The sequence below is a fragment of the Phyllobates terribilis genome, unplaced genomic scaffold, assembly GCF_046119375.1.
Source record: "Phyllobates terribilis strain yellow unplaced genomic scaffold, ASM4611937v1 Scaffold_779__1_contigs__length_684578, whole genome shotgun sequence".
Lineage (NCBI taxonomy): Eukaryota > Metazoa > Chordata > Amphibia > Anura > Dendrobatidae > Phyllobates > Phyllobates terribilis.
In genome coordinates this window covers 606391-632045 of record NW_027363539.1, presented here as the reverse complement: position 1 = coordinate 632045, position 25655 = coordinate 606391, and the positions used below count along the sequence as shown (strand labels likewise).

The 25655-nt window shown below is 45.2% G+C and overlaps 19 non-coding genes and 1 pseudogene across 19 annotated transcripts; all 20 read left to right on the top strand.

Annotated features, from left to right (window-relative positions):
* Positions 1–115: 115 nt before the first annotated feature.
* Positions 116–306, top strand: LOC141239882 (U2 spliceosomal RNA). The gene has a single exon (XR_012305229.1). It is a non-coding gene; the product is annotated as a U2 spliceosomal RNA (small nuclear RNA).
* A 1115-nt stretch (positions 307–1421) lies between these two features.
* Positions 1422–1612, top strand: LOC141239785 (U2 spliceosomal RNA). Its single transcript, XR_012305135.1, has one exon. It is a non-coding gene; the product is annotated as a U2 spliceosomal RNA (small nuclear RNA).
* Positions 1613–2727: 1115 nt separating this feature from the next.
* On the top strand, positions 2728–2918 carry LOC141239784 (U2 spliceosomal RNA). Its single transcript, XR_012305134.1, has one exon. It is a non-coding gene; the product is annotated as a U2 spliceosomal RNA (small nuclear RNA).
* A 1115-nt stretch (positions 2919–4033) lies between these two features.
* LOC141239783 (U2 spliceosomal RNA) lies at positions 4034–4224 on the top strand. Its single transcript, XR_012305133.1, has one exon. It is a non-coding gene; the product is annotated as a U2 spliceosomal RNA (small nuclear RNA).
* Positions 4225–5339: 1115 nt separating this feature from the next.
* On the top strand, positions 5340–5530 carry LOC141239781 (U2 spliceosomal RNA). The gene has a single exon (XR_012305131.1). It is a non-coding gene; the product is annotated as a U2 spliceosomal RNA (small nuclear RNA).
* A 1115-nt stretch (positions 5531–6645) lies between these two features.
* Positions 6646–6836, top strand: LOC141239780 (U2 spliceosomal RNA). Its single transcript, XR_012305130.1, has one exon. It is a non-coding gene; the product is annotated as a U2 spliceosomal RNA (small nuclear RNA).
* A 1112-nt stretch (positions 6837–7948) lies between these two features.
* Positions 7949–8139, top strand: LOC141239778 (U2 spliceosomal RNA). The gene has a single exon (XR_012305129.1). It is a non-coding gene; the product is annotated as a U2 spliceosomal RNA (small nuclear RNA).
* Positions 8140–9254: 1115 nt separating this feature from the next.
* Positions 9255–9445, top strand: LOC141239777 (U2 spliceosomal RNA). The gene has a single exon (XR_012305128.1). It is a non-coding gene; the product is annotated as a U2 spliceosomal RNA (small nuclear RNA).
* Positions 9446–10560: 1115 nt separating this feature from the next.
* On the top strand, positions 10561–10751 carry LOC141239776 (U2 spliceosomal RNA). Its single transcript, XR_012305127.1, has one exon. It is a non-coding gene; the product is annotated as a U2 spliceosomal RNA (small nuclear RNA).
* A 1114-nt stretch (positions 10752–11865) lies between these two features.
* Positions 11866–12056, top strand: LOC141239774 (U2 spliceosomal RNA). The gene has a single exon (XR_012305125.1). It is a non-coding gene; the product is annotated as a U2 spliceosomal RNA (small nuclear RNA).
* A 1118-nt stretch (positions 12057–13174) lies between these two features.
* LOC141239773 (U2 spliceosomal RNA) lies at positions 13175–13365 on the top strand. Its single transcript, XR_012305124.1, has one exon. It is a non-coding gene; the product is annotated as a U2 spliceosomal RNA (small nuclear RNA).
* A 1118-nt stretch (positions 13366–14483) lies between these two features.
* Positions 14484–14674, top strand: LOC141239772 (U2 spliceosomal RNA). The gene has a single exon (XR_012305123.1). It is a non-coding gene; the product is annotated as a U2 spliceosomal RNA (small nuclear RNA).
* A 1118-nt stretch (positions 14675–15792) lies between these two features.
* LOC141239771 (U2 spliceosomal RNA) lies at positions 15793–15983 on the top strand. The gene has a single exon (XR_012305122.1). It is a non-coding gene; the product is annotated as a U2 spliceosomal RNA (small nuclear RNA).
* A 1115-nt stretch (positions 15984–17098) lies between these two features.
* On the top strand, positions 17099–17289 carry LOC141239770 (U2 spliceosomal RNA). The gene has a single exon (XR_012305121.1). It is a non-coding gene; the product is annotated as a U2 spliceosomal RNA (small nuclear RNA).
* Positions 17290–18404: 1115 nt separating this feature from the next.
* Positions 18405–18595, top strand: LOC141239768 (U2 spliceosomal RNA). The gene has a single exon (XR_012305119.1). It is a non-coding gene; the product is annotated as a U2 spliceosomal RNA (small nuclear RNA).
* A 1115-nt stretch (positions 18596–19710) lies between these two features.
* Positions 19711–19901, top strand: LOC141239767 (U2 spliceosomal RNA). The gene has a single exon (XR_012305118.1). It is a non-coding gene; the product is annotated as a U2 spliceosomal RNA (small nuclear RNA).
* Positions 19902–21016: 1115 nt separating this feature from the next.
* LOC141239766 (U2 spliceosomal RNA) lies at positions 21017–21207 on the top strand. The gene has a single exon (XR_012305117.1). It is a non-coding gene; the product is annotated as a U2 spliceosomal RNA (small nuclear RNA).
* A 1119-nt stretch (positions 21208–22326) lies between these two features.
* LOC141239765 (U2 spliceosomal RNA) lies at positions 22327–22517 on the top strand. Its single transcript, XR_012305116.1, has one exon. It is a non-coding gene; the product is annotated as a U2 spliceosomal RNA (small nuclear RNA).
* A 1115-nt stretch (positions 22518–23632) lies between these two features.
* LOC141239764 (U2 spliceosomal RNA) lies at positions 23633–23823 on the top strand. The gene has a single exon (XR_012305115.1). It is a non-coding gene; the product is annotated as a U2 spliceosomal RNA (small nuclear RNA).
* A 1115-nt stretch (positions 23824–24938) lies between these two features.
* Positions 24939–25016, top strand: LOC141239952 (U2 spliceosomal RNA; annotated as a pseudogene).
* Positions 25017–25655: the final 639 nt, after the last annotated feature.

Below are 25655 nucleotides of genomic sequence, written 5' to 3'. Positions count from 1 at the left end.
TAAGGGATCTAGAGGTTGACAACATGTCTTCTTAACGGGAGTCCAGGAGCTCATCTCCACAAATGGACTTTTTAGGATCCTTGGGTGGCTCCGTAGTTTGAAACCAATTCTGGTTATCGCTTCTCGGCCTTTTGGCTAAGATCAAGTGTAGTATCTGTTCTTATCAGTTTAATATCTGATACGTCCCCTATCTGGGGACCATATATTAAATGGATTTTTAGAACAGGGAGATGGAAAAAGAGATTGCTCTGTCCACTCCACGCATTGACCTGGTATTGCAGTATCTCCAGGACCGGTGCACCCCTTCTTTAATGCAGTTTCTAAAATCAGAAAGAATTGAATTCAATGTTTTTTGTTCATTTTGCTTGTTTGTCGGATTTTGGGATGGACTCTTTGGCTCTGCTTTTCTTCTCCTCATTGGATTTTTCATGTTCAAAGTTGCAGAAGCCAGATTACAAGCTCATTTTGGTTCAACTTCAGCAACTGTGCATTGCATTGCCATGTAATGTGATGCAATGCTATCTTTCTAGCTCTCCCTTTTTACTTCCTTTTGGATAAACAGACATATTAGGCAAGCATTTTGGAGCTTTCACCTAAATAACTACAGGTGGTGAGATAAGCTGCACAATATAATTGACCTTTCAGTATATTGTTGCACACACACCATCTATTTAGCAAATGCCCTTGTTATCAACAGCAGCCTTTTAAACTCACCTGAGCTAACAGGTATGTGCGCTGGTTACTCTGCTGCGCTTAAAATTTCTTTTTTGGTTTGCTACAATGCCTTTTCTGAAACGTTGTCTCCTTCTGCTGGAACACTGACTTCTTTCATTTAATGCCTGCAGACTATAAAAGAGAACCCAACCCAAAAAGTTTGGTTGATTAGTCTGTGGCATTCTGTTAAACTGTTGCTTATGGCGGTCTCTGTGAGCTTCTCAGCGACATTCAGCCAGCCAGGTATCCTGCCTGCAGTAGATGGAATGTGGCAATGGAACGCTGGCTGCGCGTGTCATAATAGGCTCTGAGCCTTTATATACCTGTGCACAGCAGCAGCCACCTTCAGTCTGCTGCTGGACAGCCAGCAGCAGCAGCAGCAGGAGAGGTATGTAATCAGGAGCCCTCCTGCTAAGGGTAGACAGCTGCTCGTTCCACCCCACCCCCCGCCTTAATTGGTTCTCCTCCCTTCCAACGGTGTTGAGGCGGGTGGGAACAGCAGGGGGTGAAGGTGCTGTGTTTAAAGAGGTGGAGTTATGCAGATCTAAAACGCGTGGATTGCAGCAGCAGCAAGCCGAAAAGTGCAGGCATGTAAGGGATCTAGAGGTTGACAACATGTCTTCTTAACGGGAGTCCAGGAGCTCATCTCCACAAATGGACTTTTTAGGATCCTTGGGTGGCTCCGTAGTTTGAAACCAATTCTGGTTATCGCTTCTCGGCCTTTTGGCTAAGATCAAGTGTAGTATCTGTTCTTATCAGTTTAATATCTGATACGTCCCCTATCTGGGGACCATATATTAAATGGATTTTTAGAACAGGGAGATGGAAAAAGAGCTTGCTCTGTCCACTCCACGCATTGACCTGGTATTGCAGTATCTCCAGGACCGGTGCACCCCTTCTTTAATGCAGTTTCTAAAATCAGAAAGAATTGAATTCAATGTTTTTTGTTCATTTTGCTTGTTTGTCGGATTTTGGGATGGACTCTTTGGCTCTGCTTTTCTTCTCCTCATTGGATTTTTCATGTTCAAAGTTGCAGAAGCCAGATTACAAGCTCATTTTGGTTCAACTTCAGCAACTGTGCATTGCATTGCCATGTAATGTGATGCAATGCTATCTTTCTAGCTCTCCCTTTTTACTTCCTTTTGGATAAACAGACATATTAGGCAAGCATTTTGGAGCTTTCACCTAAATAACTACAGGTGGTGAGATAAGCTGCACAATATAATTGACCTTTCAGTATATTGTTGCACACACACCATCTATTTAGCAAATGCCCTTGTTATCAACAGCAGCCTTTTAAACTCACCTGAGCTAACAGGTATGTGCGCTGGTTACTCTGCTGCGCTTAAAATTTCTTTTTTGGTTTGCTACAATGCCTTTTCTGAAACGTTGTCTCCTTCTGCTGGAACACTGACTTCTTTCATTTAATGCCTGCAGACTATAAAAGAGAACCCAACCCAAAAAGTTTGGTTGATTAGTCTGTGGCATTCTGTTAAACTGTTGCTTATGGCGGTCTCTGTGAGCTTCTCAGCGACATTCAGCCAGCCAGGTATCCTGCCTGCAGTAGATGGAATGTGGCAATGGAACGCTGGCTGCGCGTGTCATAATAGGCTCTGAGCCTTTATATACCTGTGCACAGCAGCAGCCACCTTCAGTCTGCTGCTGGACAGCCAACAGCAGCAGCAGCAGGAGAGGTATGTAATCAGGAGCCCTCCTGCTAAGGGTAGACAGCTGCTCGTTCCACCCCACCCCCCGCCTTAATTGGTTCTCCTCCCTTCCAACGGTGTTGAGGCGGGTGGGAACAGCAGGGGGTGAAGGTGCTGTGTTTAAAGAGGTGGAGTTATGCAGATCTAAAACGCGTGGATTGCAGCAGCAGCAAGCCGAAAAGTGCAGGCATGTAAGGTATCTAGAGGTTGACAACATGTCTTCTTAACGGGAGTCCAGGAGCTCATCTCCACAAATGGACTTTTTAGGATCCTTGGGTGGCTCCGTAGTTTGAAACCAATTCTGGTTATCGCTTCTCGGCCTTTTGGCTAAGATCAAGTGTAGTATCTGTTCTTATCAGTTTAATATCTGATACGTCCCCTATCTGGGGACCATATATTAAATGGATTTTTAGAACAGGGAGATGGAAAAAGAGCTTGCTCTGTCCACTCCACGCATTGACCTGGTATTGCAGTATCTCCAGGACCGGTGCACCCCTTCTTTAATGCAGTTTCTAAAATCAGAAAGAATTGAATTCAATGTTTTTTGTTCATTTTGCTTGTCTGTCGGATTTTGGGATGGACTCTTTGGCTCTGCTTTTCTTCTCCTCATTGGATTTTTCATGTTCAAAGTTGCAGAAGCCAGATTACAAGCTCATTTTGGTTCAACTTCAGCAACTGTGCATTGCATTGCCATGTAATGTGATGCAATGCTATCTTTCTAGCTCTCCCTTTTTACTTCCTTTTGGATAAACAGACATATTAGGCAAGCATTTTGGAGCTTTCACCTAAATAACTACAGGTGGTGAGATAAGCTGCACAATATAATTGACCTTTCAGTATATTGTTGCACACACACCATCTATTTAGCAAATGCCCTTGTTATCAACAGCAGCCTTTTAAACTCACCTGAGCTAACAGGTATGTGCGCTGGTTACTCTGCTGCGCTTAAAATTTCTTTTTTGGTTTGCTACAATGCCTTTTCTGAAACGTTGTCTCCTTCTGCTGGAACACTGACTTCTTTCATTTAATGCCTGCAGACTATAAAAGAGAACCCAACCCAAAAAGTTTGGTTGATTAGTCTGTGGCATTCTGTTAAACTGTTGCTTATGGCGGTCTCTGTGAGCTTCTCAGCGACATTCAGCCAGCCAGGTATCCTGCCTGCAGTAGATGGAATGTGGCAATGGAACGCTGGCTGCGCGTGTCATAATAGGCTCTGAGCCTTTATATACCTGTGCACAGCAGCAGCCACCTTCAGTCTGCTGCTGGACAGCCAGCAGCAGCAGCAGCAGGAGAGGTATGTAATCAGGAGCCCTCCTGCTAAGGGTAGACAGCTGCTCGTTCCACCCCACCCCCCGCCTTAATTGGTTCTCCTCCCTTCCAACGGTGTTGAGGCGGGTGGGAACAGCAGGGGGTGAAGGTGCTGTGTTTAAAGAGGTGGAGTTATGCAGATCTAAAACGCGTGGATTGCAGCAGCAGCAAGCCGAAAAGTGCAGGCATGTAAGGGATCTAGAGGTTGACAACATGTCTTCTTAACGGGAGTCCAGGAGCTCATCTCCACAAATGGACTTTTTAGGATCCTTGGGTGGCTCCGTAGTTTGAAACCAATTCTGGTTATCGCTTCTCGGCCTTTTGGCTAAGATCAAGTGTAGTATCTGTTCTTATCAGTTTAATATCTGATACGTCCCCTATCTGGGGACCATATATTAAATGGATTTTTAGAACAGGGAGATGGAAAAAGAGCTTGCTCTGTCCACTCCACGCATTGACCTGGTATTGCAGTATCTCCAGGACCGGTGCACCCCTTCTTTAATGCAGTTTCTAAAATCAGAAAGAATTGAATTCAATGTTTTTTGTTCATTTTGCTTGTTTGTCGGATTTTGGGATGGACTCTTTGGCTCTGCTTTTCTTCTCCTCATTGGATTTTTCATGTTCAAAGTTGCAGAAGCCAGATTACAAGCTCATTTTGGTTCAACTTCAGCAACTGTGCATTGCATTGCCATGTAATGTGATGCAATGCTATCTTTCTAGCTCTCCCTTTTTACTTCCTTTTGGATAAACAGACATATTAGGCAAGCATTTTGGAGCTTTCACCTAAATAACTACAGGTGGTGAGATAAGCTGCACAATATAATTGACCTTTCAGTATATTGTTGCACACACACCATCTATTTAGCAAATGCCCTTGTTATCAACAGCAGCCTTTTAAACTCACCTGAGCTAACAGGTATGTGCGCTGGTTACTCTGCTGCGCTTAAAATTTCTTTTTTGGTTTGCTACAATGCCTTTTCTGAAACGTTGTCTCCTTCTGCTGGAACACTGACTTCTTTCATTTAATGCCTGCAGACTATAAAAGAGAACCCAACCCAAAAAGTTTGGTTGATTAGTCTGTGGCATTCTGTTAAACTGTTGCTTATGGCGGTCTCTGTGAGCTTCTCAGCGACATTCAGCCAGCCAGGTATCCTGCCTGCAGTAGATGGAATGTGGCAATGGAACGCTGGCTGCGCGTGTCATAATAGGCTCTGAGCCTTTATATACCTGTGCACAGCAGCAGCCACCTTCAGTCTGCTGCTGGACAGCCAGCAGCAGCAGCAGCAGGAGAGGTATGTAATCAGGAGCCCTCCTGCTAAGGGTAGACAGCTGCTCGTTCCACCCCACCCCCCGCCTTAATTGGTTCTCCTCCCTTCCAACGGTGTTGAGGCGGGTGGGAACAGCAGGGGGTGAAGGTGCTGTGTTTAAAGAGGTGGAGTTATGCAGATCTAAAACGCGTGGATTGCAGCAGCAGCAAGCCGAAAAGTGCAGGCATGTAAGGGATCTAGAGGTTGACAACATGTCTTCTTAACGGGAGTCCAGGAGTTCATCTCCACAAATAGACTTTTTAGGATCCTTGGGTGGCTCCGTAGTTTGAAACCAATTCTGGTTATCGCTTCTCGGCCTTTTGGCTAAGATCAAGTGTAGTATCTGTTCTTATCAGTTTAATATCTGATACGTCCCCTATCTGGGGACCATATATTAAATGGATTTTTAGAACAGGGAGATGGAAAAAGAGCTTGCTCTGTCCACTCCACGCATTGACCTGGTATTGCAGTATCTCCAGGACCGGTGCACCCCTTCTTTAATGCAGTTTCTAAAATCAGAAAGAATTGAATTCAATGTTTTTTGTTCATTTTGCTTGTTTGTCGGATTTTGGGATGGACTCTTTGGCTCTGCTTTTCTTCTCCTCATTGGATTTTTCATGTTCAAAGTTGCAGAAGCCAGATTACAAGCTCATTTTGGTTCAACTTCAGCAACTGTGCATTGCATTGCCATGTAATGTGATGCAATGCTATCTTTCTAGCTCTCCCTTTTTACTTCCTTTTGGATAAACAGACATATTAGGCAAGCATTTTGGAGCTTTCACCTAAATAACTACAGGTGGTGAGATAAGCTGCACAATATAATTGACCTTTCAGTATATTGTTGCACACACACCATCTATTTAGCAAATGCCCTTGTTATCAACAGCAGCCTTTTAAACTCACCTGAGCTAACAGGTATGTGCGCTGGTTACTCTGCTGCGCTTAAAATTTCTTTTTTGGTTTGCTACAATGCCTTTTCTGAAACGTTGTCTCCTTCTGCTGGAACACTGACTTCTTTCATTTAATGCCTGCAGACTATAAAAGAGAACCCAACCCAAAAAGTTTGGTTGATTAGTCTGTGGCATTCTGTTAAACTGTTGCTTATGGCGGTCTCTGTGAGCTTCTCAGCGACATTCAGCCAGCCAGGTATCCTGCCTGCAGTAGATGGAATGTGGCAATGGAACGCTGGCTGCGCGTGTCATAATAGGCTCTGAGCCTTTATATACCTGTGCACAGCAGCAGCCACCTTCAGTCTGCTGCTGGACAGCCAGCAGCAGCAGCAGCAGGAGAGGTATGTAATCAGGAGCCCTCCTGCTAAGGGTAGACAGCTGCTCGTTCCACCCCACCCCCCGCCTTAATTGGTTCTCCTCCCTTCCAACGGTGTTGAGGCGGGTGGGAACAGCAGGGGGTGAAGGTGCTGTGTTTAAAGAGGTGGAGTTATGCAGATCTAAAACGCGTGGATTGCAGCAGCAGCAAGCCGAAAAGTGCAGGCATGTAAGGGATCTAGAGGTTGACAACATGTCTTCTTAACGGGAGTCCAGGAGCTCATCTCCACAAATGGACTTTTTAGGATCCTTGGGTGGCTCCGTAGTTTGAAACCAATTCTGGTTATCGCTTCTCGGCCTTTTGGCTAAGATCAAGTGTAGTATCTGTTCTTATCAGTTTAATATCTGATACGTCCCCTATCTGGGGACCATATATTAAATGGATTTTTAGAACAGGGAGATGGAAAAAGAGCTTGCTCTGTCCACTCCACGCATTGACCTGGTATTGCAGTATCTCCAGGACCGGTGCACCCCTTCTTTAATGCAGTTTCTAAAATCAGAAAGAATTGAATTCAATGTTTTTTGTTCATTTTGCTTGTTTGTCGGATTTTGGGATGGACTCTTTGGCTCTGCTTTTCTTCTCCTCATTGGATTTTTCATGTTCAAAGTTGCAGAAGCCAGATTACAAGCTCATTTTGGTTCAACTTCAGCAACTGTGCATTGCATTGCCATGTAATGTGATGCAATGCTATCTTTCTAGCTCTCCCTTTTTACTTCCTTTTGGATAAACAGACATATTAGGCAAGCATTTTGGAGCTTTCACCTAAATAACTACAGGTGGTGAGATAAGCTGCACAATATAATTGACCTTTCAGTATATTGTTGCACACACACCATCTATTTAGCAAATGCCCTTGTTATCAACAGCAGCCTTTTAAACTCACCTGAGCTAACAGGTATGTGCGCTGGTTACTCTGCTGCGCTTAAAATTTCTTTTTTGATTTGCTACAATGCCTTTTCTGAAACGTTGTCTCCTTCTGCTGGAACACTGACTTCTTTCATTTAATGCCTGCAGACTATAAAAGAGAACCCAACCCAAAAAGTTTGGTTGATTAGTCTGTGGCATTCTGTTAAACTGTTGCTTATGGCGGTCTCTGTGAGCTTCTCAGCGACATTCAGCCAGCCAGGTATCCTGCCTGCAGTAGATGGAATGTGGCAATGGAACGCTGGCTGCGCGTGTCATAATAGGCTCTGAGCCTTTATATACCTGTGCACAGCAGCAGCCACCTTCAGTCTGCTGCTGGACAGCCAGCAGCAGCAGCAGGAGAGGTATGTAATCAGGAGCCCTCCTGCTAAGGGTAGACAGCTGCTCGTTCCACCCCACCCCCCGCCTTAATTGGTTCTCCTCCCTTCCAACGGTGTTGAGGCGGGTGGGAACAGCAGGGGGTGAAGGTGCTGTGTTTAAAGAGGTGGAGTTATGCAGATCTAAAACGCGTGGATTGCAGCAGCAGCAAGCCGAAAAGTGGAGGCATGTAAGGGATCTAGAGGTTGACAACATGTCTTCTTAACGGGAGTCCAGGAGCTCATCTCCACAAATGGACTTTTTAGGATCCTTGGGTGGCTCCGTAGTTTGAAACCAATTCTGGTTATCGCTTCTCGGCCTTTTGGCTAAGATCAAGTGTAGTATCTGTTCTTATCAGTTTAATATCTGATACGTCCCCTATCTGGGGACCATATATTAAATGGATTTTTAGAACAGGGAGATGGAAAAAGAGCTTGCTCTGTCCACTCCACGCATTGACCTGGTATTGCAGTATCTCCAGGACCGGTGCACCCCTTCTTTAATGCAGTTTCTAAAATCAGAAAGAATTGAATTCAATGTTTTTTGTTCATTTTGCTTGTTTGTCGGATTTTGGGATGGACTCTTTGGCTCTGCTTTTCTTCTCCTCATTGGATTTTTCATGTTCAAAGTTGCAGAAGCCAGATTACAAGCTCATTTTGGTTCAACTTCAGCAACTGTGCATTGCATTGCCATGTAATGTGATGCAATGCTATCTTTCTAGCTCTCCCTTTTTACTTCCTTTTGGATAAACAGACATATTAGGCAAGCATTTTGGAGCTTTCACCTAAATAACTACAGGTGGTGAGATAAGCTGCACAATATAATTGACCTTTCAGTATATTGTTGCACACACACCATCTATTTAGCAAATGCCCTTGTTATCAACAGCAGCCTTTTAAACTCACCTGAGCTAACAGGTATGTGCGCTGGTTACTCTGCTGCGCTTAAAATTTCTTTTTTGGTTTGCTACAATGCCTTTTCTGAAACGTTGTCTCCTTCTGCTGGAACACTGACTTCTTTCATTTAATGCCTGCAGACTATAAAAGAGAACCCAACCCAAAAAGTTTGGTTGATTAGTCTGTGGCATTCTGTTAAACTGTTGCTTATGGCGGTCTCTGTGAGCTTCTCAGCGACATTCAGCCAGCCAGGTATCCTGCCTGCAGTAGATGGAATGTGGCAATGGAACGCTGGCTGCGCGTGTCATAATAGGCTCTGAGCCTTTATATACCTGTGCACAGCAGCAGCCACCTTCAGTCTGCTGCTGGACAGCCAGCAGCAGAAGCAGCAGGAGAGGTATGTAATCAGGAGCCCTCCTGCTAAGGGTAGACAGCTGCTCGTTCCACCCCACCCCCCGCATTAATTGGTTCTCCTCCCTTCCAACGGTGTTGAGGCGGGTGGGAACAGCAGGGGGTGAAGGTGCTGTGTTTAAAGAGGTGGAGTTATGCAGATCTAAAACGCGTGGATTGCAGCAGCAGCAAGCCGAAAAGTGCAGGCATGTAAGGGATCTAGAGGTTGACAACATGTCTTCTTAACGGGAGTCCAGGAGCTCATCTCCACAAATAGACTTTTTAGGATCCTTGGGTGGCTCCGTAGTTTGAAACCAATTCTGGTTATCGCTTCTCGGCCTTTTGGCTAAGATCAAGTGTAGTATCTGTTCTTATCAGTTTAATATCTGATACGTCCCCTATCTGGGGACCATATATTAAATGGATTTTTAGAACAGGGAGATGGAAAAAGAGCTTGCTCTGTCCACTCCACGCATTGACCTGGTATTGCAGTATCTCCAGGACCGGTGCACCCCTTCTTTAATGCAGTTTCTAAAATCAGAAAGAATTGAATTCAATGTTTTTTGTTCATTTTGCTTGTTTGTCGGATTTTGGGATGGACTCTTTGGCTCTGCTTTTCTTCTCCTCATTGGATTTTTCATGTTCAAAGTTGCAGAAGCCAGATTACAAGCTCATTTTGGTTCAACTTCAGCAACTGTGCATTGCATTGCCATGTAATGTGATGCAATGCTATCTTTCTAGCTCTCCCTTTTTACTTCCTTTTGGATAAACAGACATATTAGGCAAGCATTTTGGAGCTTTCACCTAAATAACTACAGGTGGTGAGATAAGCTGCACAATATAATTGACCTTTCAGTATATTGTTGCACACACACCATCTATTTAGCAAATGCCCTTGTTATCAACAGCAGCCTTTTAAACTCACCTGAGCTAACAGGTATGTGCGCTGGTTACTCTGCTGCGCTTAAAATTTCTTTTTTGGTTTGCTACAATGCCTTTTCTGAAACGTTGTCTCCTTCTGCTGGAACACTGACTTCTTTCATTTAATGCCTGCAGACTATAAAAGAGAACCCAACCCAAAAAGTTTGGTTGATTAGTCTGTGGCATTCTGTTAAACTGTTGCTTATGGCGGTCTCTGTGAGCTTCTCAGCGACATTCAGCCAGCCAGGTATCCTGCCTGCAGTAGATGGAATGTGGCAATGGAACGCTGGCTGCGCGTGTCATAATAGGCTCTGAGCCTTTATATACCTGTGCACAGCAGCAGCCACCTTCAGTCTGCTGCTGGACAGCCAGCAGCAGCAGCAGCAGGAGAGGTATGTAATCAGGAGCCCTCCTGCTAAGGGTAGACAGCTGCTCGTTCCACCCCACCCCCCGCCTTAATTGGTTTTCCTCCCTTCCAACGGTGTTGAGGCGGGTGGGAACAGCAGGGGGTGAAGGTGCTGTGTTTAAAGAGGTGGAGTTATGCAGATCTAAAACGCGTGGATTGCAGCAGCAGCAAGCCGAAAAGTGCAGGCATGTAAGGGATCTAGAGGTTGACAACATGTCTTCTTAACGGGAGTCCAGGAGCTCATCTCCACAAATGGACTTTTTAGGATCCTTGGGTGGCTCCGTAGTTTGAAACCAATTCTGGTTATCGCTTCTCGGCCTTTTGGCTAAGATCAAGTGTAGTATCTGTTCTTATCAGTTTAATATCTGATACGTCCCCTATCTGGGGACCATATATTAAATGGATTTTTAGAACAGGGAGATGGAAAAAGAGCTTGCTCTGTCCACTCCACGCATTGACCTGGTATTGCAGTATCTCCAGGACCGGTGCACCCCTTCTTTAATGCAGTTTCTAAAATCAGAAAGAATTGAATTCAATGTTTTTTGTTCATTTTGCTTGTTTGTCGGATTTTGGGATGGACTCTTTGGCTCTGCTTTTCTTCTCCTCATTGGATTTTTCATGTTCAAAGTTGCAGAAGCCAGATTACAAGCTCATTTTGGTTCAACTTCAGCAACTGTGCATTGCATTGCCATGTAATGTGATGCAATGCTATCTTTCTAGCTCTCCCTTTTTACTTCCTTTTGGATAAACAGACATATTAGGCAAGCATTTTGGAGCTTTCACCTAAATAACTACAGGTGGTGAGATAAGCTGCACAATATAATTGACCTTTCAGTATATTGTTGCACACACACCATCTATTTAGCAAATGCCCTTGTTATCAACAGCAGCCTTTTAAACTCACCTGAGCTAACAGGTATGTGCGCTGGTTACTCTGCTGCGCTTAAAATTTCTTTTTTGGTTTGCTACAATGCCTTTTCTGAAACGTTGTCTCCTTCTGCTGGAACACTGACTTCTTTCATTTAATGCCTGCAGACTATAAAAGAGAACCCAACCCAAAAAGTTTGGTTGATTAGTCTGTGGCATTCTGTTAAACTGTTGCTTATGGCGGTCTCTGTGAGCTTCTCAGCGACATTCAGCCAGCCAGGTATCCTGCCTGCAGTAGATGGAATGTGGCAATGGAACGCTGGCTGCGCGTGTCATAATAGGCTCTGAGCCTTTATATACCTGTGCACAGCAGCAGCCACCTTCAGTCTGCTGCTGGACAGCCAGCAGCAGCAGCAGCAGGAGAGGTATGTAATCAGGAGCCCTCCTGCTAAGGGTAGACAGCTGCTCGTTCCACCCCACCCCCGCCTTAATTGGTTCTCCTCCCTTCCAACAGTGTTGAGGCGGGTGGGAACAGCAGGGGGTGAAGGTGCTGTGTTTAAAGAGGTGGAGTTATGCAGATCTAAAACGCGTGGATTGCAGCAGCAGCAAGCCGAAAAGTGCAGGCATGTAAGGGATCTAGAGGTTGACAACATGTCTTCTTAACGGGAGTCCAGGAGCTCATCTCCACAAATAGACTTTTTAGGATCCTTGGGTGGCTCCGTAGTTTGAAACCAATTCTGGTTATCGCTTCTCGGCCTTTTGGCTAAGATCAAGTGTAGTATCTGTTCTTATCAGTTTAATATCTGATACGTCCCCTATCTGGGGACCATATATTAAATGGATTTTTAGAACAGGGAGATGGAAAAAGAGCTTGCTCTGTCCACTCCACGCATTGACCTGGTATTGCAGTATCTCCAGGACCGGTGCACCCCTTCTTTAATGCAGTTTCTAAAATCAGAAAGAATTGAATTCAATGTTTTTTGTTCATTTTGCTTGTTTGTCGGATTTTGGGATGGACTCTTTGGCTCTGCTTTTCTTCTCCTCATTGGATTTTTCATGTTCAAAGTTGCAGAAGCCAGATTACAAGCTCATTTTGGTTCAACTTCAGCAACTGTGCATTGCATTGCCATGTAATGTGATGCAATGCTATCTTTCTAGCTCTCCCTTTTTACTTCCTTTTGGATAAACAGACATATTAGGCAAGCATTTTGGAGCTTTCACCTAAATAACTACAGGTGGTGAGATAAGCTGCACAATATAATTGACCTTTCAGTATATTGTTGCACACACACCATCTATTTAGCAAATGCCCTTGTTATCAACAGCAGCCTTTTAAACTCACCTGAGCTAACAGGTATGTGCGCTGGTTACTCTGCTGCGCTTAAAATTTCTTTTTTGGTTTGCTACAATGCCTTTTCTGAAACGTTGTCTCCTTCTGCTGGAACACTGACTTCTTTCATTTAATGCCTGCAGACTATAAAAGAGAACCCAACCCAAAAAGTTTGGTTGATTAGTCTGTGGCATTCTGTTAAACTGTTGCTTATGGCGGTCTCTGTGAGCTTCTCAGCGACATTCAGCCAGCCAGGTATCCTGCCTGCAGTAGATGGAATGTGGCAATGGAACGCTGGCTGCGCGTGTCATAATAGGCTCTGAGCCTTTATATACCTGTGCACAGCAGCAGCCACCTTCAGTCTGCTGCTGGACAGCCAGCAGCAGCAGCAGCAGCAGGAGAGGTATGTAATCAGGAGCCCTCCTGCTAAGGGTAGACAGCTGCTCGTTCCACCCCACCCCCCGCCTTAATTGGTTCTCCTCCCTTCCAACGGTGTTGAGGCGGGTGGGAACAGCAGGGGGTGAAGGTGCTGTGTTTAAAGAGGTGGAGTTATGCAGATCTAAAACGCGTGGATTGCAGCAGCAGCAAGCCGAAAAGTGCAGGCATGTAAGGGATCTAGAGGTTGACAACATGTCTTCTTAACGGGAGTCCAGGAGCTCATCTCCACAAATGGACTTTTTAGGATCCTTGGGTGGCTCCGTAGTTTGAAACCAATTCTGGTTATCGCTTCTCGGCCTTTTGGCTAAGATCAAGTGTAGTATCTGTTCTTATCAGTTTAATATCTGATACGTCCCCTATCTGGGGACCATATATTAAATGGATTTTTAGAACAGGGAGATGGAAAAAGAGCTTGCTCTGTCCACTCCACGCATTGACCTGGTATTGCAGTATCTCCAGGACCGGTGCACCCCTTCTTTAATGCAGTTTCTAAAATCAGAAAGAATTGAATTCAATGTTTTTTGTTCATTTTGCTTGTTTGTCGGATTTTGGGATGGACTCTTTGGCTCTGCTTTTCTTCTCCTCATTGGATTTTTCATGTTCAAAGTTGCAGAAGCCAGATTACAAGCTCATTTTGGTTCAACTTCAGCAACTGTGCATTGCATTGCCATGTAATGTGATGCAATGCTATCTTTCTAGCTCTCCCTTTTTACTTCCTTTTGGATAAACAGACATATTAGGCAAGCATTTTGGAGCTTTCACCTAAATAACTACAGGTGGTGAGATAAGCTGCACAATATAATTGACCTTTCAGTATATTGTTGCACACACACCATCTATTTAGCAAATGCCCTTGTTATCAACAGCAGCCTTTTAAACTCACCTGAGCTAACAGGTATGTGCGCTGGTTACTCTGCTGCGCTTAAAATTTCTTTTTTGGTTTGCTACAATGCCTTTTCTGAAACGTTGTCTCCTTCTGCTGGAACACTGACTTCTTTCATTTAATACCTGCAGACTATAAAAGAGAACCCAACCCAAAAAGTTTGGTTGATTAGTCTGTGGCATTCTGTTAAACTGTTGCTTATGGCGGTCTCTGTGAGCTTCTCAGCGACATTCAGCCAGCCAGGTATCCTGCCTGCAGTAGATGGAATGTGGCAATGGAACGCTGGCTGCGCGTGTCATAATAGGCTCTGAGCCTTTATATACCTGTGCACAGCAGCAGCCACCTTCAGTCTGCTGCTGGACAGCCAGCAGCAGCAGCAGCAGCAGGAGAGGTATGTAATCAGGAGCCCTCCTGCTAAGGGTAGACAGCTGCTCGTTCCACCCCACCCCCCGCCTTAATTGGTTCTCCTCCCTTCCAATGGTGTTGAGGCGGGTGGGAACAGCAGGGGGTGAAGGTGCTGTGTTTAAAGAGGTGGAGTTATGCAGATCTAAAACGCGTGGATTGCAGCAGCAGCAAGCCGAAAAGTGCAGGCATGTAAGGGATCTAGAGGTTGACAACATGTCTTCTTAACGGGAGTCCAGGAGCTCATCTCCACAAATGGACTTTTTAGGATCCTTGGGTGGCTCCGTAGTTTGAAACAAATTCTGGTTATCGCTTCTCGGCCTTTTGGCTAAGATCAAGTGTAGTATCTGTTCTTATCAGTTTAATATCTGATACGTCCCCTATCTGGGGACCATATATTAAATGGATTTTTAGAACAGGGAGATGGAAAAAGAGCTTGCTCTGTCCACTCCACGCATTGACCTGGTATTGCAGTATCTCCAGGACCGGTGCACCCCTTCTTTAATGCAGTTTCTAAAATCAGAAAGAATTGAATTCAATGTTTTTTGTTCATTTTGCTTGTTTGTCGGATTTTGGGATGGACTCTTTGGCTCTGCTTTTCTTCTCCTCATTGGATTTTTCATGTTCAAAGTTGCAGAAGCCAGATTACAAGCTCATTTTGGTTCAACTTCAGCAACTGTGCATTGCATTGCCATGTAATGTGATGCAATGCTATCTTTCTAGCTCTCCCTTTTTACTTCCTTTTGGATAAACAGACATATTAGGCAAGCATTTTGGAGCTTTCACCTAAATAACTACAGGTGGTGAGATAAGCTGCACAATATAATTGACCTTTCAGTATATTGTTGCACACACACCATCTATTTAGCAAATGCCCTTGTTATCAACAGCAGCCTTTTAAACTCACCTGAGCTAACAGGTATGTGCGCTGGTTACTCTGCTGCGCTTAAAATTTCTTTTTTGGTTTGCTACAATGCCTTTTCTGAAACGTTGTCTCCTTCTGCTGGAACACTGACTTCTTTCATTTAATACCTGCAGACTATAAAAGAGAACCCAACCCAAAAAGTTTGGTTGATTAGTCTGTGGCATTCTGTTAAACTGTTGCTTATGGCGGTCTCTGTGAGCTTCTCAGCGACATTCAGCCAGCCAGGTATCCTGCCTGCAGTAGATGGAATGTGGCAATGGAACGCTGGCTGCGCGTGTCATAATAGGCTCTGAGCCTTTATATACCTGTGCACAGCAGCAGCCACCTTCAGTCTGCTGCTGGACAGCCAGCAGCAGCAGCAGCAGCAGGAGAGGTATGTAATCAGGAGCCCTCCTGCTAAGGGTAGACAGCTGCTCGTTCCACCCCACCCCCCGCCTTAATTGGTTCTCCTCCCTTCCAACGGTGTTGAGGCGGGTGGGAACAGCAGGGGGTGAAGGTGCTGTGTTTAAAGAGGTGGAGTTATGCAGATCTAAAACGCGTGGATTGCAGCAGCAGCAAGCCGAAAAGTGCAGGCATGTAAGGGATCTAGAGGTTGACAACATGTCTTCTTAACGGGAGTCCAGGAGCTCATCTCCACAAATGGACTTTTTAGGATCCTTGGGTGGCTCCGTAGTTTGAAACAAATTCTGGTTATCGCTTCTCGGCCTTTTGGCTAAGATCAAGTGTAGTATCTGTTCTTATCAGTTTAATATCTGATACGTCCCCTATCTGGGGACCATATATTAAATGGATTTTTAGAACAGGGAGATGGAAAAAGAGCTTGCTCTGTCCACTCCACGCATTGACCTGGTATTGCAGTATCTCCAGGACCGGTGCACCCCTTCTTTAATGCAGTTTCTAAAATCAGAAAGAATTGAATTCAATGTTTTTTGTTCATTTTGCTTGTTTGTCGGATTTTGGGATGGACTCTTTGGCTCTGCTTTTCTTCTCCTCATTGGATTTTTCATGTTCAAAGTTGCAGAAGCCAGATTACAAGCTCATTTTGGTTCAACTTCAGCAACTGTGCATTGCATTGCCATGTAATGTGATGCAATGCTATCTTTCTAGCTCTCCCTTTTTACTTCCTTTTGGATAAACAGACATATTAGGCAAGCATTTTGGAGCTTTCACCTAAATAACTACAGGTGGTGAGATAAGCTGCACAATATAATTGACCTTTCAGTATATTGTTGCACACACACCATCTATTTAGCAAATGCCCTTGTTATCAACAGCAGCCTTTTAAACTCACCTGAGCTAACAGGTATGTGCGCTGGTTACTCTGCTGCGCTTAAAATTTCTTTTTTGGTTTGCTACAATGCCTTTTCTGAAACGTTGTCTCCTTCTGCTGGAACACTGACTTCTTTCATTTAATGCCTGCAGACTATAAAAGAGAACCCAACCCAAAAAGTTTGGTTGATTAGTCTGTGGCATTCTGTTAAACTGTTGCTTATGGCGGTCTCTGTGAGCTTCTCAGCGACATTCAGCCAGCCAGGTATCCTGCCTGCAGTAGATGGAATGTGGCAATGGAACGCTGGCTGCGCGTGTCATAATAGGCTCTGAGCCTTTATATACCTGTGCACAGCAGCAGCCACCTTCAGTCTGCTGCTGGACAGCCAGCAGCAGCAGCAGCAGGAGAGGTATGTAATCAGGAGCCCTCCTGCTAAGGGTAGACAGCTGCTCGTTCCACCCCACCCCCCGCCTTAATTGGTTCTCCTCCCTTCCAACGGTGTTGAGGCGGGTGGGAACAGCAGGGGGTGAAGGTGCTGTGTTTAAAGAGGTGGAGTTATGCAGATCTAAAACGCGTGGATTGCAGCAGCAGCAAGCCGAAAAGTGCAGGCATGTAAGGGATCTAGAGGTTGACAACATGTCTTCTTAACGGGAGTCCAGGAGCTCATCTCCACAAATGGACTTTTTAGGATCCTTGGGTGGCTCCGTAGTTTGAAACCAATTCTGGTTATCGCTTCTCGGCCTTTTGGCTAAGATCAAGTGTAGTATCTGTTCTTATCAGTTTAATATCTGATACGTCCCCTATCTGGGGACCATATATTAAATGGATTTTTAGAACAGGGAGATGGAAAAAGAGCTTGCTCTGTCCACTCCACGCATTGACCTGGTATTGCAGTATCTCCAGGACCGGTGCACCCCTTCTTTAATGCAGTTTCTAAAATCAGAAAGAATTGAATTCAATGTTTTTTGTTCATTTTGCTTGTTTGTCGGATTTTGGGATGGACTCTTTGGCTCTGCTTTTCTTCTCCTCATTGGATTTTTCATGTTCAAAGTTGCAGAAGCCAGATTACAAGCTCATTTTGGTTCAACTTCAGCAACTGTGCATTGCATTGCCATGTAATGTGATGCAATGCTATCTTTCTAGCTCTCCCTTTTTACTTCCTTTTGGATAAACAGACATATTAGGCAAGCATTTTGGAGCTTTCACCTAAATAACTACAGGTGGTGAGATAAGCTGCACAATATAATTGACCTTTCAGTATATTGTTGCACACACACCATCTATTTAGCAAATGCCCTTGTTATCAACAGCAGCCTTTTAAACTCACCTGAGCTAACAGGTATGTGCGCTGGTTACTCTGCTGCGCTTAAAATTTCTTTTTTGGTATGCTACAATGCCTTTTCTGAAACGTTGTCTCCTTCTGCTGGAACACTGACTTCTTTCATTTAATGCCTGCAGACTATAAAAGAGAACCCAACCCAAAAAGTTTGGTTGATTAGTCTGTGGCATTCTGTTAAACTGTTGCTTATGGCGGTCTCTGTGAGCTTCTCAGCGACATTCAGCCAGCCAGGTATCCTGCCTGCAGTAGATGGAATGTGGCAATGGAACGCTGGCTGCGCGTGTCATAATAGGCTCTGAGCCTTTATATACCTGTGCACAGCAGCAGCCACCTTCAGTGTGCTGCTGGACAGCCAGCAGCAGCAGCAGCAGGAGAGGTATGTAATCAGGAGCCCTCCTGCTAAGGGTAGACAGCTGCTCGTTCCACCCCACCCCCCGCCTTAATTGGTTCTCCTCCCTTCCAACGGTGTTGAGGCGGGTGGGAACAGCAGGGGGTGAAGGTGCTGTGTTTAAAGAGGTGGAGTTATGCAGATCTAAAACGCGTGGATTGCAGCAGCAGCAAGCCGAAAAGTGCAGGCATGTAAGGGATCTAGAGGTTGACAACATGTCTTCTTAACGGGAGTCCAGGAGCTCATCTCCACAAATGGACTTTTTAGGATCCTTGGGTGGCTCCGTAGTTTGAAACCAATTCTGGTTATCGCTTCTCGGCCTTTTGGCTAAGATCAAGTGTAGTATCTGTTCTTATCAGTTTAATATCTGATACGTCCCCTATCTGGGGACCATATATTAAATGGATTTTTAGAACAGGGAGATGGAAAAAGAGCTTGCTCTGTCCACTCCACGCATTGACCTGGTATTGCAGTATCTCCAGGACCGGTGCACCCCTTCTTTAATGCAGTTTCTAAAATCAGAAAGAATTGAATTCAATGTTTTTTGTTCATTTTGCTTGTTTGTCGGATTTTGGGATGGACTCTTTGGCTCTGCTTTTCTTCTCCTCATTGGATTTTTCATGTTCAAAGTTGCAGAAGCCAGATTACAAGCTCATTTTGGTTCAACTTCAGCAACTGTGCATTGCATTGCCATGTAATGTGATGCAATGCTATCTTTCTAGCTCTCCCTTTTTACTTCCTTTTGCATAAACAGACATATTAGGCAAGCATTTTGGAGCTTTCACCTAAATAACTACAGGTGGTGAGATAAGCTGCACAATATAATTGACCTTTCAGTATATTGTTGCACACACACCATCTATTTAGCAAATGCCCTTGTTATCAACAGCAGCCTTTTAAACTCACCTGAGCTAACAGGTATGTGCGCTGGTTACTCTGCTGCGCTTAAAATTTCTTTTTTGGTTTGCTACAATGCCTTTTCTGAAACGTTGTCTCCTTCTGCTGGAACACTGACTTCTTTCATTTAATGCCTGCAGACTATAAAAGAGAACCCAACCCAAAAAGTTTGGTTGATTAGTCTGTGGCATTCTGTTAAACTGTTGCTTATGGCGGTCTCTGTGAGCTTCTCAGCGACATTCAGCCAGCCAGGTATCCTGCCTGCAGTAGATGGAATGTGGCAATGGAACGCTGGCTGCGCGTGTCATAATAGGCTCTGAGCCTTTATATACCTGTGCACAGCAGCAGCCACCTTCAGTCTGCTGCTGGACAGCCAGCAGCAGCAGCAGCAGGAGAGGTATGTAATCAGGAGCCCTCCTGCTAAGGGTAGACAGCTGCTCGTTCCACCCCACCCCCCGCCTTAATTGGTTCTCCTCCCTTCCAACGGTGTTGAGGCGGGTGGGAACAGCAGGGGGTGAAGGTGCTGTGTTTAAAGAGGTGGAGTTATGCAGATCTAAAACGCGTGGATTGCAGCAGCAGCAAGCCGAAAAGTGCAGGCATGTAAGGGATCTAGAGGTTGACAACATGTCTTCTTAACGGGAGTCCAGGAGCTCATCTCCACAAATGGACTTTTTAGGATCCTTGGGTGGCTCCGTAGTTTGAAACCAATTCTGGTTATCGCTTCTCGGCCTTTTGGCTAAGATCAAGTGTAGTATCTGTTCTTATCAGTTTAATATCTGATACGTCCCCTATCTGGGGACCATATATTAAATGGATTTTTAGAACAGGGAGATGGAAAAAGAGCTTGCTCTGTCCACTCCACGCATTGACCTGGTATTGCAGTATCTCCAGGACCGGTGCACCCCTTCTTTAATGCAGTTTCTAAAATCAGAAAGAATTGAATTCAATGTTTTTTGTTCATTTTGCTTGTTTGTCGGATTTTGGGATGGACTCTTTGGCTCTGCTTTTCTTCTCCTCATTGGATTTTTCATGTTCAAAGTTGCAGAAGCCAGATTACAAGCTCATTTTGGTTCAACTTCAGCAACTGTGCATTGCATTGCCATGTAATGTGATGCAATGCTATCTTTCTAGCTCTCCCTTTTTACTTCCTTTTGGATAAACAGACATATTAGGCAAGCATTTTGGAGCTTTCACCTAAATAACTACAGGTGGTGAGATAAGCTGCACAATATAATTGACCTTTCAGTATATTGTTGCACACACACCATCTATTTAGCAAATGCCCTTGTTATCAACAGCAGCCTTTTAAACTCACCTGAGCTAACAGGTATGTGCGCTGGTTACTCTGCTGCGCTTAAAATTTCTTTTTTGGTTTGCTACAATGCCTTTTCTAAAACGTTGTCTCCTTCTGCTGGAACACTGACTTCTTTCATTTAATGCCTGCAGACTATAAAAGAGAACCCAACCCAAAAAGTTTGGTTGATTAGTCTGTGGCATTCTGTTAAACTGTTGCTTATGGCGGTCTCTGTGAGCTTCTCAGCGACATTCAGCCAGCCAGGTATCCTGCCTGCAGTAGATGGAATGTGGCAATGGAACGCTGGCTGCGCGTGTCATAATAGGCTCTGAGCCTTTATATACCTGTGCACAGCAGCAGCCACCTTCAGTCTGCTGCTGGACAGCCAGCAGCAGCAGCAGCAGGAGAGGTATGTAATCAGGAGCCCTCCTGCTAAGGGTAGACAGCTGCTCGTTCCACCCCACCCCCCGCCTTAATTGGTTCTCCTCCCTTCCAACGGTGTTGAGGCGGGTGGGAACAGCAGGGGGTGAAGGTGCTGTGTTTAAAGAGGTGGAGTTATGCAGATCTAAAACGCGTGGATTGCAGCAGCAGCAAGCCGAAAAGTGCAGGCATGTAAGGGATCTAGAGGTTGACAACATGTCTTCTTAACGGGAGTCCAGGAGCTCATCTCCACAAATGGACTTTTTAGGATCCTTGGGTGGCTCCGTAGTTTGAAACCAATTCTGGTTATCGCTTCTCGGCCTTTTGGCTAAGATCAAGTGTAGTATCTGTTCTTATCAGTTTAATATCTGATACGTCCCCTATCTGGGGACCATATATTAAATGGATTTTTAGAACAGGGAGATGGAAAAAGAGCTTGCTCTGTCCACTCCACGCATTGACCTGGTATTGCAGTATCTCCAGGACCGGTGCACCCCTTCTTTAATGCAGTTTCTAAAATCAGAAAGAATTGAATTCAATGTTTTTTGTTCATTTTGCTTGTTTGTCGGATTTTGGGATGGACTCTTTGGCTCTGCTTTTCTTCTCCTCATTGGATTTTTCATGTTCAAAGTTGCAGAAGCCAGATTACAAGCTCATTTTGGTTCAACTTCAGCAACTGTGCATTGCATTGCCATGTAATGTGATGCAATGCTATCTTTCTAGCTCTCCCTTTTTACTTCCTTTTGGATAAACAGACATATTAGGCAAGCATTTTGGAGCTTTCACCTAAATAACTACAGGTGGTGAGATAAGCTGCACAATATAATTGACCTTTCAGTATATTGTTGCACACACACCATCTATTTAGCAAATGCCCTTGTTATCAACAGCAGCCTTTTAAACTCACCTGAGCTAACAGGTATGTGCGCTGGTTACTCTGCTGCGCTTAAAATTTCTTTTTTGGTTTGCTACAATGCCTTTTCTGAAACGTTGTCTCCTTCTGCTGGAACACTGACTTCTTTCATTTAATGCCTGCAGACTATAAAAGAGAACCCAACCCAAAAAGTTTGGTTGATTAGTCTGTGGCATTCTGTTAAACTGTTGCTTATGGCGGTCTCTGTGAGCTTCTCAGCGACATTCAGCCAGCCAGGTATCCTGCCTGCAGTAGATGGAATGTGGCAATGGAACGCTGGCTGCGCGTGTCATAAATAATAGGCTCTGAGCCTTTATATACCTGTGCACAGCAGCAGCCACCTTCAGTCTGCTGCTGGACAGCCAGCAGCAGCAGCAGCAGGAGAGGTATGTAATCAGGAGCCCTCCTGCTAAGGGTAGACAGCTGCTCGTTCCACCCCACCCCCCGCCTTAATTGGTTCTCCTCCCTTCCAACGGTGTTGAGGCGGGTGGGAACAGCAGGGGGTGAAGGTGCTGTGTTTAAAGAGGTGGAGTTATGCAGATCTAAAACGCGTGGATTGCAGCAGCAGCAAGCCGAAAAGTGCAGGCATGTAAGGGATCTAGAGGTTGACAACATGTCTTCTTAACGGGAGTCCAGGAGCTCATCTCCACAAATGGACTTTTTAGGATCCTTGGGTGGCTCCGTAGTTTGAAACCAATTCTGGTTATCGCTTCTCGGCCTTTTGGCTAAGATCAAGTGTAGTATCTGTTCTTATCAGTTTAATATCTGATACGTCCCCTATCTGGGGACCATATATTAAATGGATTTTTAGAACAGGGAGATGGAAAAAGAGCTTGCTCTGTCCACTCCACGCATTGACCTGGTATTGCAGTATCTCCAGGACCGGTGCACCCCTTCTTTAATGCAGTTTCTAAAATCAGAAAGAATTGAATTCAATGTTTTTTGTTCATTTTGCTTGTTTGTCGGATTTTGGGATGGACTCTTTGGCTCTGCTTTTCTTCTCCTCATTGGATTTTTCATGTTCAAAGTTGCAGAAGCCAGATTACAAGCTCATTTTGGTTCAACTTCAGCAACTGTGCATTGCATTGCCATGTAATGTGATGCAATGCTATCTTTCTAGCTCTCCCTTTTTACTTCCTTTTGGATAAACAGACATATTAGGCAAGCATTTTGGAGCTTTCACCTAAATAACTACAGGTGGTGAGATAAGCTGCACAATATAATTGACCTTTCAGTATATTGTTGCACACACACCATCTATTTAGCAAATGCCCTTGTTATCAACAGCAGCCTTTTAAACTCACCTGAGCTAACAGGTATGTGCGCTGGTTACTCTGCTGCGCTTAAAATTTCTTTTTTGGTTTGCTACAATGCCTTTTCTGAAACGTTGTCTCCTTCTGCTGGAACACTGACTTCTTTCATTTAATGCCTGCAGACTATAAAAGAGAACCCAACCCAAAAAGTTTGGTTGATTAGTCTGTGGCATTCTGTTAAACTGTTGCTTATGGCGGTCTCTGTGAGCTTCTCAGCGACATTCAGCCAGCCAGGTATCCTGCCTGCAGTAGATGGAATGTGGCAATGGAACGCTGGCTGCGCGTGTCATAATAGGCTCTGAGCCTTTATATACCTGTGCACAGCAGCAGCCACCTTCAGTCTGCTGCTGGACAGCCAGCAGCAGCAGCAGCAGGAGAGGTATGTAATCAGGAGCCCTCCTGCTAAGGGTAGACAGCTGCTCGTTCCACCCCACCCCCCGCCTTAATTGGTTCTCCTCCCTTCCAACGGTGTTGAGGCGGGTGGGAACAGCAGGGGGTGAAGGTGCTGTGTTTAAAGAGGTGGAGTTATGCAGATCTAAAACGCGTGGATTGCAGCAGCAGCAAGCCGAAAAGTGCAGGCATGTAAGGGATCTAGAGGTTGACAACATGTCTTCTTAACGGGAGTCCAGGAGCTCATCTCCACAAATGGACTTTTTAGGATCCTTGGGTGGCTCCGTAGTTTGAAACCAATTCTGGTTATCGCTTCTCGGCCTTTTGGCTAAGATCAAGTGTAGTATCTGTTCTTATCAGTTTAATATCTGATACGTCCCCTATCTGGGGACCATATATTAAATGGATTTTTAGAACAGGGAGATGGAAAAAGAGCTTGCTCTGTCCACTCCACGCATTGACCTGGTATTGCAGTATCTCCAGGACCGGTGCACCCCTTCTTTAATGCAGTTTCTAAAATCAGAAAGAATTGAATTCAATGTTTTTTGTTCATTTTGCTTGTTTGTCGGATTTTGGGATGGACTCTTTGGCTCTGCTTTTCTTCTCCTCATTGGATTTTTCATGTTCAAAGTTGCAGAAGCCAGATTACAAGCTCATTTTGGTTCAACTTCAGCAACTGTGCATTGCATTGCCATGTAATGTGATGCAATGCTATCTTTCTAGCTCTCCCTTTTTACTTCCTTTTGGATAAACAGACATATTAGGCAAGCATTTTGGAGCTTTCACCTAAATAACTACAGGTGGTGAGATAAGCTGCACAATATAATTGACCTTTCAGTATATTGTTGCACACACACCATCTATTTAGCAAATGCCCTTGTTATCAACAGCAGCCTTTTAAACTCACCTGAGCTAACAGGTATGTGCGCTGGTTACTCTGCTGCGCTTAAAATTTCTTTTTTGGTTTGCTACAATGCCTTTTCTGAAACGTTGTCTCCTTCTGCTGGAACACTGACTTCTTTCATTTAATGCCTGCAGACTATAAAAGAGAACCCAACCCAAAAAGTTTGGTTGATTAGTCTGTGGCATTCTGTTAAACTGTTGCTTATGGCGGTCTCTGTGAGCTTCTCAGCGACATTCAGCCAGCCAGGTATCCTGCCTGCAGTAGATGGAATGTGGCAATGGAACGCTGGCTGCGCGTGTCATAATAGGCTCTGAGCCTTTATATACCTGTGCACAGCAGCAGCCACCTTCAGTCTGCTGCTGGACAGCCAGCAGCAGCAGCAGCAGGAGAGGTATGTAATCAGGAGCCCTCCTGCTAAGGGTAGACAGCTGCTCGTTCCACCCCACCCCCCGCCTTAATTGGTTCTCCTCCCTTCCAACGGTGTTGAGGCGGGTGGGAACAGCAGGGGGTGAAGGTGCTGTGTTTAAAGAGGTGGAGTTATGCAGATCTAAAACGCGTGGATTGCAGCAGCAGCAAGCCGAAAAGTGCAGGCATGTAAGGGATCTAGAGGTTGACAACATGTCTTCTTAACGGGAGTCCAGGAGCTCATCTCCACAAATGGACTTTTTAGGATCCTTGGGTGGCTCCGTAGTTTGAAACCAATTCTGGTTATCGCTTCTCGGCCTTTTGGCTAAGATCAAGTGTAGTATCTGTTCTTTTAAGAACACAAGAGCTACGATCTACACTTGACGAGAGCGATCGAACTCGGAAGGAGAAGAGCTTCGGAGCCCAGCTGACATCGGAGAAGGAAGGCGGATAACGGTGGGAGGAAGAAGCTCTAAAGAATCCAGAAGAAGACGAAGACTCGGAGAAGAATCGGGCTGTCCTGTGGAATCTTCGAGGAAGAAAATCATCGAGACAAGGACCTGTCGGGGAATTTGTCCAGAACACGACGGGAGAAGAATCTGCATAGCTCCACCCATTCCGGGAAGAGTTCCAGATCCAGCTCAAAGAAGTAACTGCAGGAGGAAAGCCATGGCAAGCGCTGCGAGGAAGGCCGAAAAGAAGAGCCTGGAGCAGGAGACAGCCAGGAGGGCCCAGCCAGGAGCCGATTCTGACCCCAAGGACTCTGCCTCCACGACTGGCCAGCAGAAGGGACCCCAGAAGCCCCGCCACGAAGCTCCAGCCCTGGAGCCATGGATGCGGCAGACGGTGGCCCTGAAGCTGAAGGAAGTGGATGGGAGGGTGCCGGACATGTCCTCGGACGTGTTCTGCCAGAAGATGCTGCTGGATCGAGGCTTCTCCAGGTCGGACACCCTCAGCATCCAGACCTTCTTGACGGGGATCTTCTTCGTCACCTTCGCCACTGTGAACACCTGCAGGAGGTT